This window comes from Ascaphus truei, chromosome 15 (genome assembly GCF_040206685.1).
Source record: "Ascaphus truei isolate aAscTru1 chromosome 15, aAscTru1.hap1, whole genome shotgun sequence".
NCBI lineage: Eukaryota > Metazoa > Chordata > Amphibia > Anura > Ascaphidae > Ascaphus > Ascaphus truei.
This window is the reverse complement of record NC_134497.1, coordinates 53,877,613-53,891,159: the sequence shown is the minus strand read 5'-3', so window position 1 is coordinate 53,891,159 and position 13,547 is coordinate 53,877,613. Positions and strand designations below refer to the sequence as shown.

Below are 13,547 nucleotides of genomic sequence, written 5' to 3'. Positions count from 1 at the left end.
CAGGAAGTCATAGTACAATTATTACATACATTAATGACCATTTTCAGTAAAATTCAAGCTAAGTTGTTTTTTTCTTCAACAGGTTTAGAAATCCCTGCTTAGCTTTTGTGAATGAAAACAATAAAACATTACAAATGTTTTTTCATAACAAAAAGCTATTTGTGCTGAAGTGTGATAAGCAGTTGAACTATAACATTGATTATTCCCATTATATTTAAACAATATAGTTTTGGCAGACTGTAAAGAATGTACACATCCCAATACATGCAGTACTTAGCACAGTCATTATGAAGAAGTCAAATATTATCTGTAAATATAAAGTGGAAGAATTCCCTCACTCTCACACTAAAGTGCTCATTATCCTCTGTCACCTTAAGTTTTTTCTGTAGGGGTAAATCGTTTCTCCTCTATTTTATGTTGTGCAAAGTATTGCACACAAATGACCTCTTAGCACTATGTTGCAGCATAGAGATACTTATCAATAGAAGACAATGCATTTATTGAAATGGAGTCCTTTATTAAATGTTTTACAGCCATCAGCACCCTAAAATGTATAACTTGGGAAATGTTTGAAGAATTCAGAGTGTTTTCTTCTTTAATGTGCCACATATTCCAGTAAGTAAAGATTGCTTTGCCAAGCAGATACAAACAAAATGAAAAGTGCAGTGAAGTTTTTAATAACACTTAACCACTGAAAAAGTCAACGTAGTCAGCAGGATTTGAACCTGCGCGGGGAAACCCCAATGGATTTCTAGTCCATCGCCTTAACCACTCGGCCATGACTACATAGCTGGTAGCACTGAATTCAGTCACACAGATGGCTTTTGAGTGGATATGGGTAACACTCACTTTTGAATGATGACCAATATGAACCAAATAACCTTGAGAATATTTTCATAAAGAGAAATACATGACTTGTTTGTACACATTGTTTAAACAACATTATCTTTGTAAAATGTTGCTGCTATTGGGTTTTTGAACAATGACGAGAAATACTTTTTGTTAACCACATTCAATGTACAGTATGAAACAGATCTGAGGCAGAAAAAAAAGAAAAGGGGTTAAAAGGAGTAAAGAGAAAATGATCTAACTTGGATGTCAGAGATTAAAAGAGCAGATTTGGAGGACAATTGGGGCAACAAGAACATAGAAAAATTACAGGCATGTGCTCCAGTGGCGCAATCGGTTAGCGCGCGGTACTTATATGGCAGTACGTGCTAAGCTATGCCGAGGTTGTGAGTTCAAGCCTCACCTGGAACATATCCTTCTTTGTTTCATCAAGCAATAGCATTGTTTGAATGTATACAATGTTAAATAAAAGGCCTATGGATGTAAATTGCTAAATGTAATCTTTTACATAAAAAACAACATTTCCTCATTTTCCTATTTGGCTTACATTGGAGCGAATGTAAAGCAGTCAAATACAATAGGTGTCTCAATGTGGGCAAGAAGATATTTGTAATTGATGATGTATGATTTAAAAACATTTTAAAAATGAGAGCTTTCCAAGCTTATTCTTCCTTTTTTCAAACCAAAATACCCCAGTGGAGCCAATGCTACTCATTATTTGGGTCTAGAGGATACATATTTTTCCAGATTTATATATCCTAAAAAGGCTATCTTTAATGAGCACCCTGTCTATCTGTACTAAGTAAGGGTCAGCCTATCCCCCCTTCTTACCCCAACTATTCACCTCTCACATTTATATCTTGCTCACCATATGTAATCCACTTCTCACCTCTCTCATAATCTGTAGTTATTACATTTCCTCCACCTACCTCCTGAGAATGATTAATAAACAAATCTGAACTCAATACAAAACCCCAGTAAGAGTTAAAATTCACCCTAGCAAAGCCACATTCTACTTTTCAATCAAGCCAGAAATATTTTTTCAAACACAATTTGCATCTGAATGGCGGTGGTGGAACAAAAGCTTTCTACGTTTTGTTTTTAAATCCAAACAAGTATAAATCCCTCTTAAGAGTTAATCCTCACTGTAGCACAACCCCATGCTATTTCACCAGTCTTCAATTTAATAAATTATCTTTTTGCTATACAGCCGCAGCCCCTTTTATTCTCCAACATCTCCAACTTTTTTCGGGAATTTTTTGCGAATGCCACGCACTTCACCGCACTTCACCACGTTCATGCCGCATTCATACCGCTTTCATGTTGCATTCATGCCGGCGTCACCCGCGGTTTATGTTTTTCTACGTTTTTAAATCCAAACAAGTATAAATTCCACTTAAGAGTTAATCCTCACTGTAGCACAACCCCATGCTATTTCACCAGAGTCTTCAATTTAATAAATTATCTTATTGCTATAGGCGAGTGGATCTTGTATGTGGGAGAAACCAAGAGTGCTGAAAGAAGTTTTGCATGTACGACCATCTTTTCTTTCAGTTTTACGTGCTTTATGCTTTATGCTTTATCAGAGTGGGCAATCATAAATGACAACATAGAAGAGGAATAAAGAATCTTCTTTTTTTTGCCAATTACATAGCAAGCTAAAGGATAACATGCTAAAACAACATTGAATATTTGAGTAACACACAGTGAAAGTAAATATGAAGGAACAAGGCTTGATGTTAATATTAAAGATATTTTAAATGCCTTAAGCATAGAATAAAATATTCCAACACATTTGAACTTTGCAACTCACTCAAAAAAATCATGTTTTTTGATCAATTTTGACATACAAAGGGTGGAGGGATATCAACATTGATCTCTTTGGTATCTAGAGGGAACTATGAATATGCAGACTATGGCAAAAGTATCAACAAAATAAACATGTCCAAGAATTAGGTATTCAATATTCTTTATCTGCAAGACAAAAACATACAGAACCCCTATAAGATCATATTGAACGCCCCAAAAACATTAAATCTGATTTTAATATAAAATGTTCTGTCTCTGAATTTAATATCAAAGTACGTAGTACATTTGTTCTTAATGAGAATAATTCTGTTTCACAAAAGATTCCATAAAGTTTACATTTGATTAATGTCTTAATTTTCTGTAAACTTCAGGAAGTCATAGTACAATTATTACATACATTAATGACCATTTTCAGTAAAATTCAAGCTAAGTTGTTTTTTTCTTCAACAGGTTTAGAAAGCCCTGCTTAGCTTTTGTGAATGATAACAATAAAACATTACAAATGTTTTTTCATAACAAAAAGCTATTTATACTGAAGTGTGATAAGCAGTTGAACTATAACATTGATTATTCCCATTATATTTAAACAATATAGTTTTGGCAGACTGTAAAGAATGTACACATCCCAATACATGCAGTACTTAGCACAGTCATTATGAAGAAGTCAAATATTATCTGTAAATATAAAGTGGAAGAATTCCCTCACTCTCACACTAAAGTGCTCATTATCCTCTGTCACCTTAAGTTTTTTCTGTAGGGGTAAATCGTTTCTCCTCTATTTTATGTTGTGCAAAGTATTGCACACAAATGACCTCTTAGCACTATGTTGCAGCATAGAGATACTTATCAATAGAAGACAATGCATTTATTGAAATGGCTAAAAAGGCTATCTTTAATGAGCACCCTGTCTATCTGTACTAAGTAAGGGTCAGCCTATCCCCCCTTCTTACCCCAACTATTTACCTCTCACATTTATATCTTGCTCACCATATGTAATCCACTTCTCACCTCTCTCATAATCTGTAGTTATTACATTTCCTCCACCTACCTCCTGAGAATGATTAATAAACGAATCTGAACTCAATACAAAACCCCAGTAAGAGTTAAAATTCACCCTAGCAAAGCCACATTCTACTTTTCAATCAAGCCAGAAATATTTTTTCAAACACAATTTGCATCTGAATGGCGGTGGTGGAACAAAAGCTTTCTACGTTTTGTTTTTAAATCCAAACAAGTATAAATCCCTCTTAAGAGTTAATCCTCACTGTAGCACAACCCCATGCTATTTCACCAGTCTTCAATTTAATAAATTATCTTTTTGCTATACAGCCGCAGCCCCTTTTATTCTCCAACATCTCCAACTTTTTTCGGGAATTTTTTCCGAATGCCACGCACTTCACCGCACTTCACCACGTTCATGCCGCATTCATACCGCTTTCATGTTGCATTCATGCCGGCGTCACCCGCGGTTTATGTTTTTCTACGTTTTTAAATCCAAACAAGTATAAATTCCACTTAAGAGTTAATCCTCACTGTAGCACAACCCCATGCTATTTCACCAGAGTCTTCAATTTAATAAATTATCTTATTGCTATAGGCGAGTGGATCTTGTATGTGGGAGAAACCAAGAGTGCTGAAAGAAGTTTTGCATGTACGACCATCTTTTCTTTCAGTTTTACGTGCTTTATGCTTTATGCTTTATCAGAGTGGGCAATCATAAATGACAACATAGAAGAGGAATAAAGAATCTTCTTTTTTTTGCCAATTACATAGCAAGCTAAAGGATAACGTGCTAAAACAACATTGAATATTTGAGTAACACACAGTGAAAGTAAATATGAAGGAACAAGGCTTGATGTTAATATTAAAGATATTTTAAATGCCTTAAGCATAGAATAAAATATTCCAACACATTTGAACTTTGCAACTCACTCAAAAAATCATGTTTTTTGATCAATTTTGACATACAAAGGGTGGAGGGATATCAACATTGATCTCTTTGGTATCTAGAGGGAACTATGAATATGCAGACTATGGCAAAAGTATCAACAAAATAAACATGTCCAAGAATTAGGTATTCAATATTCTTTATCTGCAAGACAAAAACATACAGAACCCCTATAAGATCATATTGAACGCCCCAAAAACATTAAATCTGATTTTAATATAAAATGTTCTGTCTCTGAATTTAATATCAAAGTACGAAGTACATTTGTTCTTAATGAGAATAATTCTGTTTCACAAAAGATTCCATAAAGTTTACATTTGATTAATGTCTTAATTTTCTGTAAACTTCAGGAAGTCATAGTACAATTATTACATACATTAATGACCATTTTCAGTAAAATTCAAGCTAAGTTGTTTTTTTCTTCAACAGGTTTAGAAAGCCCTGCTTAGCTTTTGTGAATGATAACAATAAAACATTACAAATGTTTTTTCATAACAAAAAGCTATTTATGTGATAAGCAGTTGAACTATAACATTGATTATTCCCATTATATTTAAACAATATAGTTTTGGCAGACTGTAAAGAATGTACACATCCCAATACATGCAGTACTTAGCACAGTCATTATGAAGAAGTCAAATATTATCTGTAAATATAAAGTGGAAGAATTCCCTCACTCTCACACTAAAGTGCTCATTATCCTCTGTCACCTTAAGTTTTTTCTGTAGGGGTAAATCGTTTCTCCTCTATTTTATGTTGTGCAAAGTATTGCACACAAATGACCTCTTAGCACTATGTTGCAGCATAGAGATACTTATCAATAGAAGACAATGCATTTATTGAAATGGAGTCCTTTATTAAATGTTTTACAGCCATCAGCACCCTAAAATGTATAACTTGGGAAATGTTTGAAGAATTCAGAGTGTTTTCTTCTTTAATGTGCCACATATTCCAGTAAGTAAAGATTGCTTTGCCAAGCAGATACAAACAAAATGAAAAGTGCAGTGAAGTTTTTAATAACACTTAACCACTGAAAAATTCAACGTAGTCAGCAGGATTTGAACCTGCGCGGGGAAACCCCAATGGATTTCTAGTCCATCGCCTTAACCACTCGGCCATGACTACATAGCTGGTAGCACTGAATTCAGTCACACAGATGGCTTTTGAGTGGATATGGGTAACACTCACTTTTGAATGATGACCAATATGAACCAAATAACCTTGAGAATATTTTCATAAAGAGAAATACATGACTTGTTTGTACACATTGTTTAAACAACATTATCTTTGTAAAATGTTGCTGCTATTGGGTTTTTGAACAATGACGAGAAATACTTTTTGTTAACCACATTCAATGTACAGTATGAAACAGATCTGAGGCAGAAAAAAAAGAAAAGGGGTTAAAAGGAGTAAAGAGAAAATGATCTAACTTGGATGTCAGAGATTAAAAGAGCAGATTTGGAGGACAATTGGGGCAACAAGAACATAGAAAAATTACAGGCATGTGCTCCAGTGGCGCAATCGGTTAGCGCGCGGTACTTATATGGCAGTACGTGCTAAGCTATGCCGAGGTTGTGAGTTCAAGCCTCACCTGGAACATATCCTTTTTTGTTTCATCAAGCAATAGCATTGTTTGAATGTATACAATGTTAAATAAAAGGCCTATGGATGTAAATTGCTAAATGTAATCTTTTACATAAAAAACAACATTTCCTCATTTTCCTATTTGGCTTACATTGGAGCGAATGTAAAGCAGTCAAATACAATAGGTGTCTCAATGTGGGCAAGAAGATATTTGTAATTGATGATGTATGATTTAAAAACATTTTAAAAATGAGAGCTTTCCAAGCATATTCTTCCTTTTTTCAAACCAAAATACCCCAGTGGAGCCAATGCTACTCATTATTTGGGTCTAGAGGATACATATTTTTCCAGATTTATATATCCTAAAAAGGCTATCTTTAATGAGCACCCTGTCTATCTGTACTAAGTAAGGGTCAGCCTATCCCCCCTTCTTACCCCAACTATTCACCTCTCACATTTATATCTTGCTCACCATATGTAATCCACTTCTCACCTCTCTCATAATCTGTAGTTATTACATTTCCTCCACCTACCTCCTGAGAATGATTAATAAACAAATCTGAACTCAATACAAAACCCCAGTAAGAGTTAAAATTCACCCTAGCAAAGCCACATTCTACTTTTCAATCAAGCCAGAAATATTTTTTCAAACACAATTTGCATCTGAATGGCGGTGGTGGAACAAAAGCTTTCTACGTTTTGTTTTTAAATCCAAACAAGTATAAATCCCTCTTAAGAGTTAATACTCACTGTAGTACAACCCCATGCTATTTCACCAGTCTTCAATTTAATAAATTATCTTTTTGCTATACAGCCGCAGCCCCTTTTATTCTCCAACATCTCCAACTTTTTTCGGGAATTTTTTCCGAATGCCACGCACTTCACCGCACTTCACCACGTTCATGCCGCATTCATACCGCTTTCATGTTGCATTCATGCCTGCGTCACCCGCAGTTGATGTTTTTCTACGTTTTGTTTTTAAATCCAAACAAGTATAAATCCCTCTTAAGAGTTAATCCTCACTGTAGCACAACCCCATGCTATTTCACCAGTCTTCAATTTAATAAATTATCTTTTTGCTATACAGCCGCAGCCCCTTTTATTCTCCAACATCTCCAACTTTTTTCGGGATTTTTTTCCGAATGCCACGCACTTCACCGCACTTCACCACGTTCATGCCGCATTCATACCGCTTTCATGTTGCATTCATGCCGGCGTCACCCGCGGTTTATGTTTTTCTACGTTTTTAAATCCAAACAAGTATAAATTCCACTTAAGAGTTAATCCTCACTGTAGCACAACCCCATGCTATTTCACCAGAGTCTTCAATTTAATAAATTATCTTATTGCTATAGGCGAGTGGATCGTGTATGTGGGAGAAACCAAGAGTGCTGAAAGAAGTTTTGCATGTACGACCATCTTTTCTTTCAGTTTTACGTGCTTTATGCTTTATGCTTTATCAGAGTGGGCAATCATAAATGACAACATAGAAGAGGAATAAAGAATCTTCTTTTTTTTGCCAATTACATAGCAAGCTAAAGGATAACATGCTAAAACAACATTGAATATTTGAGTAACACACAGTGAAAGTAAATATGAAGGAACAAGGCTTTATGTTAATATTAAAGATATTTTAAATGCCTTAAGCATAGAATAAAATATTCCAACACATTTGAACTTTGCAACTTACACAAAAAATCATGTATTTTGATCAATTTTGACATACAAAGGGTGGAGGGATATCAACATTGACCTCTTTGGTATCTAGAGGGAACTATGAATATGCAGACTATGGCAAAAGTATCAACAAAATAAACATGTCCAAGAATTAGGTATTCAATATTCTTTATCTGCAAGACAAAAACATACAGAACCCCTATAAGATCATATTGAACGCCCCAAAAACATTAAATCTGATTTTAATATAAAATGTTCTGTCTCTGAATTTAATATCAAAGTACGAAGTACATTTGTTCTTAATGAGAATAATTCTGTTTCACAAAAGATTCCATAAAGTTTACATTTGATTAATGTCTTAATTTTCTGTAAACTTCAGGAAGTCATAGTACAATTATTACATACATTAATGACCATTTTCAGTAAAATTCAAGCTAAGTTGTTTTTTTCTTCAACAGGTTTAGAAATCCCTGCTTAGCTTTTGTGAATGAAAACAATAAAACATTACAAATGTTTTTTCATTACAAAAAGCTATTTGTGCTGAAGTGTGATAAGCAGTTGAACTATAACATTGATTATTCCCATTATATTTAAACAATATAGTTTTGGCAGACTGTAAAGAATGTACACATCCCAATACATGCAGTACTTAGCACAGTTATTATGAAGAAGTCAAATATTATCTGTAAATATAAAGTGGAAGAATTCCCTCACTCTCACACTAAAGTGCTCATTATCCTCTGTCACCTTAAGTTTTTTCTGTAGGGGTAAATCGTTTCTCCTCTATTTTATGTTGTGCAAAGTATTGCACACAAATGACCTCTTAGCACTATGTTGCAGCATAGAGATACTTATCAATAGAAGACAATGCATTTATTGAAATGGAGTCCTTTATTAAATGTTTTACAGCCATCAGCACCCTAAAATGTATAACTTGGGAAATGTTTGAAGAATTCAGAGTGTTTTCTTCTTTAATGTGCCACATATTCCAGTAAGTAAAGATTGCTTTGCCAAGCAGATACAAACAAAATGAAAAGTGCAGTGAAGTTTTTAATAACACTTAACCACTGAAAAAGTCAACGTAGTCAGCAGGATTTGAACCTGCGCGGGGAAACCCCAATGGATTTCTAGTCCATCGCCTTAACCACTCGGCCATGACTACATAGCTGGTAGCACTGAATTCAGTCACACAGATGGCTTTTGAGTGGATATGGGTAACACTCACTTTTGAATGATGACCAATATGAACCAAATAACCTTGAGAATATTTTCATAAAGAGAAATACATGACTTGTTTGTACACATTGTTTAAACAACATTATCTTTGTAAAATGTTGCTGCTATTGGGTTTTTGAACAATGACGAGAAATACTTTTTGTTAACCACATTCAATGTACAGTATGAAACAGATCTGAGGCAGAAAAAAAAGAAAAGGGGTTAAAAGGAGTAAAGAGAAAATGATCTAACTTGGATGTCAGAGATTAAAAGAGCAGATTTGGAGGACAATTGGGGCAACAAGAACATAGAAAAATTACAGGCATGTGCTCCAGTGGCGCAATCGGTTAGCGCGCGGTACTTATATGGCAGTACGTGCTAAGCTATGCCGAGGTTGTGAGTTCAAGCCTCACCTGGAACATATCCTTCTTTGTTTCATCAAGCAATAGCATTGTTTGAATGTATACAATGTTAAATAAAAGGCCTATGGATGTAAATTGCTAAATGTAATCTTTTACATAAAAAACAACATTTCCTCATTTTCCTATTTGGCTTACATTGGAGCGAATGTAAAGCAGTCAAATACAATAGGTGTCTCAATGTGGGCAAGAAGATATTTGTAATTGATGATGTATGATTTAAAAACATTTTAAAAATGAGAGCTTTCCAAGCTTATTCTTCCTTTTTTCAAACCAAAATACCCCAGTGGAGCCAATGCTACTCATTATTTGGGTCTAGAGGATACATATTTTTCCAGATTTATATATCCTAAAAAGGCTATCTTTAATGAGCACCCTGTCTATCTGTACTAAGTAAGGGTCAGCCTATCCCCCCTTCTTACCCCAACTATTCACCTCTCACATTTATATCTTGCTCACCATATGTAATCCACTTCTCACCTCTCTCATAATCTGTAGTTATTACATTTCCTCCACCTACCTCCTGAGAATGATTAATAAACAAATCTGAACTCAATACAAAACCCCAGTAAGAGTTAAAATTCACCCTAGCAAAGCCACATTCTACTTTTCAATCAAGCCAGAAATATTTTTTCAAACACAATTTGCATCTGAATGGCGGTGGTGGAACAAAAGCTTTCTACGTTTTGTTTTTAAATCCAAACAAGTATAAATCCCTCTTAAGAGTTAATCCTCACTGTAGCACAACCCCATGCTATTTCACCAGTCTTCAATTTAATAAATTATCTTTTTGCTATACAGCCGCAGCCCCTTTTATTCTCCAACATCTCCAACTTTTTTCGGGAATTTTTTGCGAATGCCACGCACTTCACCGCACTTCACCACGTTCATGCCGCATTCATACCGCTTTCATGTTGCATTCATGCCGGCATCACCCGCGGTTTATGTTTTTCTACGTTTTTAAATCCAAACAAGTATAAATTCCACTTAAGAGTTAATCCTCACTGTAGCACAACCCCATGCTATTTCACCAGAGTCTTCAATTTAATAAATTATCTTATTGCTATAGGCGAGTGGATCTTGTATGTGGGAGAAACCAAGAGTGCTGAAAGAAGTTTTGCATGTACGACCATCTTTTCTTTCAGTTTTACGTGCTTTATGCTTTATGCTTTATCAGAGTGGGCAATCATAAATGACAACATAGAAGAGGAATAAAGAATCTTCTTTTTTTTGCCAATTACATAGCAAGCTAAAGGATAACATGCTAAAACAACATTGAATATTTGAGTAACACACAGTGAAAGTAAATATGAAGGAACAAGGCTTGATGTTAATATTAAAGATATTTTAAATGCCTTAAGCATAGAATAAAATATTCCAACACATTTGAACTTTGCAACTCACTCAAAAAATCATGTTTTTTGATCAATTTTGACATACAAAGGGTGGAGGGATATCAACATTGATCTCTTTGGTATCTAGAGGGAACTATGAATATGCAGACTATGGCAAAAGTATCAACAAAATAAACATGTCCAAGAATTAGGTATTCAATATTCTTTATCTGCAAGACAAAAACATACAGAACCCCTATAAGATCATATTGAACGCCCCAAAAACATTAAATCTGATTTTAATATAAAATGTTCTGTCTCTGAATTTAATATCAAAGTACGAAGTACATTTGTTCTTAATGAGAATAATTCTGTTTCACAAAAGATTCCATAAAGTTTACATTTGATTAATGTCTTAATTTTCTGTAAACTTCAGGAAGTCATAGTACAATTATTACATACATTAATGACCATTTTCAGTAAAATTCAAGCTAAGTTGTTTTTTTCTTCAACAGGTTTAGAAAGCCCTGCTTAGCTTTTGTGAATGATAACAATAAAACATTACAAATGTTTTTTCATAACAAAAAGCTATTTATACTGAAGTGTGATAAGCAGTTGAACTATAAAATTGATTATTCCCATTATATTTAAACAATATAGTTTTGGCAGACTGTAAAGAATGTACACATCCCAATACATGCAGTACTTAGCACAGTCATTATGAAGAAGTCAAATATTATCTGTAAATATAAAGTGGAAGAATTCCCTCACTCTCACACTAAAGTGCTCATTATCCTCTGTCACCTTAAGTTTTTTCTGTAGGGGTAAATCGTTTCTCCTCTATTTTATGTTGTGCAAAGTATTGCACACAAATGACCTCTTAGCACTATGTTGCAGCATAGAGATACTTATCAATAGAAGACAATGCATTTATTGAAATGGAGTCCTTTATTAAATGTTTTACAGCCATCAGCACCCTAAAATGTATAACTTGGGAAATGTTTGAAGAATTCAGAGTGTTTTCTTCTTTAATGTGCCACATATTCCAGTAAGTAAAGATTGCTTTGCCAAGCAGATACAAACAAAATGAAAAGTGCAGTGAAGTTTTTAATAACACTTAACCACTGAAAAAGTCAACGTAGTCAGCAGGATTTGAACCTGCGCGGGGAAACCCCAATGGATTTCTAGTCCATCGCCTTAACCACTCGGCCATGACTACATAGCTGGTAGCACTGAATTCAGTCACACAGATGGCTTTTGAGTGGATATGGGTAACACTCACTTTTGAATGATGACCAATATGAACCAAATAACCTTGAGAATATTTTCATAAAGAGAAATACATGACTTGTTTGTACACATTGTTTAAACAACATTATCTTTGTAAAATGTTGCTGCTATTGGGTTTTTGAACAATGACGAGAAATACTTTTTGTTAACCACATTCAATGTACAGTATGAAACAGATCTGAGGCAGAAAAAAAAGAAAAGGGGTTAAAAGGAGTAAAGAGAAAATGATCTAACTTGGATGTCAGAGATTAAAAGAGCAGATTTGGAGGACAATTGGGGCAACAAGAACATAGAAAAATTACAGGCATGTGCTCCAGTGGCGCAATCGGTTAGTGCGCGGTACTTATATGGCAGTACGTGCTAAGCTATGCCGAGGTTGTGAGTTCAAGCCTCACCTGGAACATATCCTTTTTTGTTTCATCAAGCAATAACATTGTTTGAATGTATACAATGTTAAATAAAAGGCCTATGGATGTAAATTGCTAAATGTAATCTTTTACATAAAAAACAACATTTCCTCATTTTCCTATTTGGCTTACATTGGAGCGAATGTAATGCAGTCAAATACAATAGGTGTCTCAATGTGGGCAAGAAGATATTTGTAATTGATGATGTATGATTTAAAAAAATTTTTAAATGAGAGCTTTCCAAGCATATTCTTCCTTTTTTCAAACCAAAATACCCCAGTGGAGCCAATGCTACTCATTATTTGGGTCTAGAGGATACATATTTTTCCAGATTTATATATCCTAAAAAGGCTATCTTTAATGAGCACCCTGTCTATCTGTACTAAGTAAGGGTCAGCCTATCCCCCCTTCTTACCCCAACTATTCACCTCTCACATTTATATCTTGCTCACCATATGTAATCCACTTCTCACCTCTCTCATAATCTGTAGTTATTACATTTCCTCCACCTACCTCCTGAGAATGATTAATAAACAAATCTGAACTCAATACAAAACCCCAGTAAGAGTTAAAATTCAACCTAGCAAAGCCACATTCTACTTTTCAATCAAGCCAGAAATATTTTTTCAAACACAATTTGCATCTGAATGGCGGTGGTGGAACAAAAGCTTTCTACGTTTTGTTTTTAAATCCAAACAAGTATAAATCCCTCTTAAGAGTTAATCCTCACTGTAGCACAACCCCATGCTATTTCACCAGTCTTCAATTTAATAAATTATCTTTTTGCTATACAGCCGCAGCCCCTTTTATTCTCCAACATCTCCAACTTTTTCGGGAATTTTTTCCGAATGCCACGCACTTCACCGCACTTCACCACGTTCATGCCGCATTCATACCGCTTTCATGTTGCATTCATGCCGGCGTCACCCGCGGTTTATGTTTTTCTACGTTTTTAAATCCAAACAAGTATAAATTCCACTTAAGAGTTAATCCTCACTGTAGCACAACCCCATGC

General features: G+C 34.7%; 8 non-coding genes across 8 annotated transcripts; 4 read left to right on the top strand and 4 right to left on the bottom strand.

Moving 5' to 3' along the window:
- Nucleotides 1–704: 704 nt before the first annotated feature.
- On the bottom strand, nucleotides 705–786 carry TRNAS-AGA (transfer RNA serine (anticodon AGA)). The gene has a single exon. It is a non-coding gene; the product is annotated as a tRNA-Ser (tRNA).
- Nucleotides 787–1,167: 381 nt separating this feature from the next.
- TRNAI-UAU (transfer RNA isoleucine (anticodon UAU)) lies at nucleotides 1,168–1,260 on the top strand. The gene is given in 2 exon segments: nucleotides 1,168–1,205; nucleotides 1,225–1,260. It is a non-coding gene; the product is annotated as a tRNA-Ile (tRNA).
- Nucleotides 1,261–5,649: 4,389 nt separating this feature from the next.
- On the bottom strand, nucleotides 5,650–5,731 carry TRNAS-AGA (transfer RNA serine (anticodon AGA)). Its single transcript has one exon. It is a non-coding gene; the product is annotated as a tRNA-Ser (tRNA).
- A 381-nt stretch (nucleotides 5,732–6,112) lies between these two features.
- Nucleotides 6,113–6,205, top strand: TRNAI-UAU (transfer RNA isoleucine (anticodon UAU)). Its single transcript is given in 2 exon segments — nucleotides 6,113–6,150; nucleotides 6,170–6,205. It is a non-coding gene; the product is annotated as a tRNA-Ile (tRNA).
- Nucleotides 6,206–8,947: 2,742 nt separating this feature from the next.
- Nucleotides 8,948–9,029, bottom strand: TRNAS-AGA (transfer RNA serine (anticodon AGA)). Its single transcript has one exon. It is a non-coding gene; the product is annotated as a tRNA-Ser (tRNA).
- A 381-nt stretch (nucleotides 9,030–9,410) lies between these two features.
- On the top strand, nucleotides 9,411–9,503 carry TRNAI-UAU (transfer RNA isoleucine (anticodon UAU)). The gene is given in 2 exon segments: nucleotides 9,411–9,448; nucleotides 9,468–9,503. It is a non-coding gene; the product is annotated as a tRNA-Ile (tRNA).
- A 2,469-nt stretch (nucleotides 9,504–11,972) lies between these two features.
- Nucleotides 11,973–12,054, bottom strand: TRNAS-AGA (transfer RNA serine (anticodon AGA)). The gene has a single exon. It is a non-coding gene; the product is annotated as a tRNA-Ser (tRNA).
- A 381-nt stretch (nucleotides 12,055–12,435) lies between these two features.
- TRNAI-UAU (transfer RNA isoleucine (anticodon UAU)) lies at nucleotides 12,436–12,528 on the top strand. Its single transcript is given in 2 exon segments — nucleotides 12,436–12,473; nucleotides 12,493–12,528. It is a non-coding gene; the product is annotated as a tRNA-Ile (tRNA).
- Nucleotides 12,529–13,547: the final 1,019 nt, after the last annotated feature.